This window comes from Dromiciops gliroides, chromosome 4 (genome assembly GCF_019393635.1).
Source record: "Dromiciops gliroides isolate mDroGli1 chromosome 4, mDroGli1.pri, whole genome shotgun sequence".
Classification (NCBI taxonomy): Eukaryota; Metazoa; Chordata; class Mammalia; order Microbiotheria; family Microbiotheriidae; genus Dromiciops; species Dromiciops gliroides.
Genome location: NC_057864.1, coordinates 433,104,480 through 433,108,962, shown reverse-complemented (window position 1 = coordinate 433,108,962; position 4,483 = coordinate 433,104,480). Strand labels below are relative to the sequence as shown.

The 4,483-nt window shown below is 46.8% G+C and overlaps 1 pseudogene; it reads left to right on the top strand.

Annotated features, from left to right (window-relative positions):
* The first annotated feature begins 620 nt into the window (after positions 1 to 620).
* Positions 621 to 1,256, top strand: LOC122726540 (annotated as a pseudogene).
* Positions 1,257 to 4,483: the final 3,227 nt, after the last annotated feature.

The following is a 4,483-nucleotide window of genomic DNA, read 5'->3' as shown; positions in this document are numbered from 1 at the left end:
ATTAGGGAGCTTCTGTTCTGTGCAGAGGGGAAGGTAGGTGGCAATGTGTATAAATCACTGTGCCTACAGTCAGGAAGTCTCGAGTTCAAATCTGGGCTAATACAGTTACTAGCTGTGTGACTTAACTAGGTTTGCCTCAGTTTCCTCATCTGTAAAATGAGCTAAATAAGGAAATGGCAAGAAAACTCCAAATGGGCTCATGAAGAGTAGGCTACAAGTGAAACAACTGAGCAACAACATTCTATCCAAAATACCCCTCTTGAGAGACAGCATCAAAGAGAACATCAAGAGAATTGGACCTTTTTATTCAGAAGATCTCTATTCAAGCTCTGCTGGTGAGGACAAATCACTTATCTCTCAGTGTCTTCATATTCTCATTTGCAAAGTAGGAAAAATAATATTTGAACCATCTATCATCAACCTCAAGGGGTAATGGAAGGAGAGCATTTTGTAAACTCCAAAATTCAAAAGAAATGAGTTATTATTAAAGACTGAAGGGGATGGGCCGCCACCTCCTTCATGAGCTAGGGGCCTCATTCGGCCAAGCTCCCCTACTGGGGCCACCTGACCCAGATGTGTGTGAGCCCACCCTGGCCCCGCCCCCGGCCTGGCCTGTGGCCATGAACCTCTTCCTATTCCCAGGGGACCTCTCCCACCTCCTGACCATCATCCTGACCAGATCCTCAAGATTTGGAAGTCCCGCTCCTGCGCCAGGATCTTGGGGAAGGGTCAGGTTTTGTTAGCTGTGGTTTTCACTGCCTGCTACCTAGACCTGTTCACCAATTACATTGCCCTCTACAACACGTGAAGGTGGCCTACATCTCCTGCTCCTTCACCACTGTCTGGATGATCTATAGCAAGTTTAAGGCCACTTGTGACGGCAACCACGACATCTTCCCGGTGGAGTTTCTTGTAGTCCCCACAGCCATCTTGGCCTTTCTGGTCAACCATGACTTCACCCCGCTGGAGATCCGTTGGACCTTCTCCATTTACCTGGAGTCTGTGACCATCCTGCCCCAGCTGTTCATGGTGAGAAAGTCAGGTGAAGCAGAGACCATCACCAGCCATTACCTGTTTGCCCTGGGCGTCCACAGAACGCTCTACCTGTTCAATTGGATCTGGCACTACCAGTATGAAGGCTTTTTGACCTCGTCGCCATTGTGGCTAGCCTGGTACAGACTGTCCTGTACTGTGACTTCTTCTACCTCTACGTCACCAAAGCCTTAAAGGGGAAGAAGCTAAGCCTGCCTGCATAGTGGCAGCTCCCAAGGGCATCTCCGCAGCAGGAGCAGTGCTGGCAGAGGAGACAGGCTGCAGCAGCGCGGGTGGGGTGGGGTAGGGCAGGGGGACCCCAGGACCTGCCCAGCCCAACGGGTAACTTTTTAAAAGAATCGATGAGGGCAGCTAGGTGGTGCAGTAGATAGAGCACAGGCCCTGGAGTCAGAAAAACCTGAGTTCAAATCCAACCTCAGACACTTTACACTTACTAGCTGTGTAACCCTGGGGATCTCACTTAACCCCAATTGACTCACACACATAAAAAAAATCTATGGATCCCCACCCCCCTCCTCTCCTCTCCTCCCCAGGGCTGGTGGGGGAGAGGAGGGGTTGGGGAGGGGAGGAAGGCATGGGACCTCACAGCTTTGGATGGCACGTGTTTGACTTTTAGAGAAACTAAGAAGTCTTTTTTTGAGTTGGTTGGGGTTCAGATAACAAACTGGTTTTCCTTCCGTCATCTTGTCAGTTTCTGGACACCCCTGTTTTTATAAACTTTGGGGGGGGGTTGGAAGGGGAGTCCTCCATCTGAGTCCTCACTTCCCTGCTGTCTGCTTCCTCCTCCCTCCAGACTGTGACAAAAACTCAGCCTCTTCCCTGACCAACAGGACCTCGAGCTCCAGGATTTTTTTCTGGAGAATAGGAGGGGCTGGTGGGGTGATGCCCTACTTCCTTCTTTTGTGGCTTTTTTGTCAGCTTTTTTGTGTCCAGTGATCTGGGGAGAGAGGGAAGGGTCCATGCCCCATTTTTGTACATAATTGATGGTTTAACTCCTTGTTCACTTGAAATAAAGACAAAAATGAACTTCTTTAAAAAAAAAAAGATTGAAAAGCTTGGCTGGGAGATATAACAGTAGTCACTTTATGTTTAGGTTATTGTCTCCCCTTTTCTAAACGGAAAGTACATACATATTTATACACATAAATATACATATATAAACATTTATATGTTCACACATATATGTATTTATATACCTACAAATACATACATGTATAATACACATATAAACATTACCTGTATACACAATATACATATATAAATATGCACATTATACAAACACATACATGTATGACTGCCTGGGATAGTGGATAGAGGGTAGTGTAAAGGCGCTAAAATCCGAGCTAGTCTGTCTAAAATATCTAATGAGTGGTCGCCAATAAATTATAAGCTTTAGCAAGACGTAGACTTTTAAGCATTTATTAAGGAGAATAAGAATTTGGTAAAGAGAGAAAGGCCTAGATTCATCTATCTATTAAAGGGAGAGAGCATTCCTAGCTCCACTCTCAACCAGAGTCCTGACAAAAGATAGCGAGAGCACTAGCCTCGGCCCCTCTTCTTCCCACAAGCAAAAGTCACTTCCTGACACCAAAGAGGGCAAAGAGCCCTTGCCCTCAGATGCCTTCTTCTCATGGCAGAGCATCCTGCAGTAAGTCTCCAGCAGGTGGCGTCATTCCAATCCAATCCAACTGCAGTAGAAATTAAGAATTAGAAAACCCTAGTCTCAAGTTCTGCTTCTAACACATAATAGCTATATAACTTTGGATAAGTTATTTAAACTGCAATGTCCTACACAACTAACCAAGGGTGTTATGTCAGAAACTGAGGCAAAAATGAGCAAGTTGCACAGACCTTTCCCTATTGCTGCCACTCCCTTCCCTACCCTCCTTACTTCCTCAGAGGGCTCTGGTCTACTCTGAGGCTCAGGGTTGTAGCCCATGTCCAATGCAGTGGTGAAAACCTCTTGTGCCACCAGGGTCATAGGGTAGGTGATTCACACTGAGCCTGGGCAGGGGCAGGACAAGGCTGGGGCCCCAGGACCAGGGTGATGCCATAATGACTAAGGGGCTCTTCAGGGGACCTTAGGGAGTGAAAGAGGTGTTTTGGGCCCCTCAGCCTCTGAGCCGGTACAGGGGACTAGAGTAGTGCTTTCTCTCTTTAAGCCAGTCCTATTCCTGTAATGACCTATCTTGGCCAGCCTCACCACATGAAAGCCTTTGGTGCCTTCCTGAAAGATAACAAAGGCCTAGCCAGCAGCCTCTACACTCTCAAACTGGACCAGGGCACAGGGATACTGGAAAAGCTTGGGGTAGTGGACTGTATAAGCCAGCACATCTGGTGCAAGCTTCTTGCATTGGCCACAGGACAGAGATGCAAGTGAGGGCCCTAAAGGGGCCAAAGAGGCTCCTAACAGGTGCCAGTAAGCCTGTTCAACTGAACTGTTACAAGGGAGATTCCTGGTACATTAGACTCCTTGGGCAACCTAGCCTCTGATTTCTCCCACACCAGAAGAAAATTTGATGTATGAGAGACCCAAGAGCTCATCAGGAAAAGGGATCCTTCCATGCACTTTGGTGCCCTCCTGTTTCACCTCCAGCAGGGCTGAGGAGCTCAAGGCATAGCATGTCAGGTATGGCTTAGATACTTCACCTTCTTGAAGGAGGTAAGCGGCTTTATGCTGACAAAGCCCATCTTGCTTTTCTGCATTGCTTCATGAGGAAGGCATCCTGAGCCAGATTCTCATTGGATAAGTAAGGACTCTACTTGGACTGTGATGTTCTGTATGAACTGGGAGTCAACTACCCAGTGTACCAGATTGGGGCCTCTGCCACCAGGAAACCACCCAGTTTACAGGTCCCTTGAAGGGCCTTGTGCCCAGGCCTGAGCTGTGGTGGAGGTTGCAGGGTATAACAAATGCTCTTGACCCCAGTGGTGCAGCCCTTGTTATCAGGAGGGATGCTGAGGCCTTGGACAATGTTGGGGTCCTGGAGAGGTCATGATGCCACACCTAGACCATGGGCCAGGGCAGAGGATACAGTCTTGTTGTTCAACTGACTATGTGAAAGAAGGTCAGGGAAGGTGTTTTTTTTAATAGCTCTAAAGGTCCTCTATATAGTCTTTTAATTTTATTTATTAATAATATATGTACTTTTTCAGTTTAGCTTTTATTTCTCTCCTCATCTCTGCTCCCAATGGAGGGTGGAGATAGGTAGAAGTGTACATTTGTAACAAAGGTACACAATTAAGCAAAACAAATTCCCACATTGGTCATATCCAATAATTTGTGTCCTGTTCTACATTCTGACTCATTTACTTTTCTATTGAGTGATGGGTAGCATAGTTCATCATTGGTCCTCTGGAATTGTCATTGGCAATTGTGCTGATCAGAATTCTCCAGTCTTTCAAAGCCTTTTTAATTAAGTCAGGAATG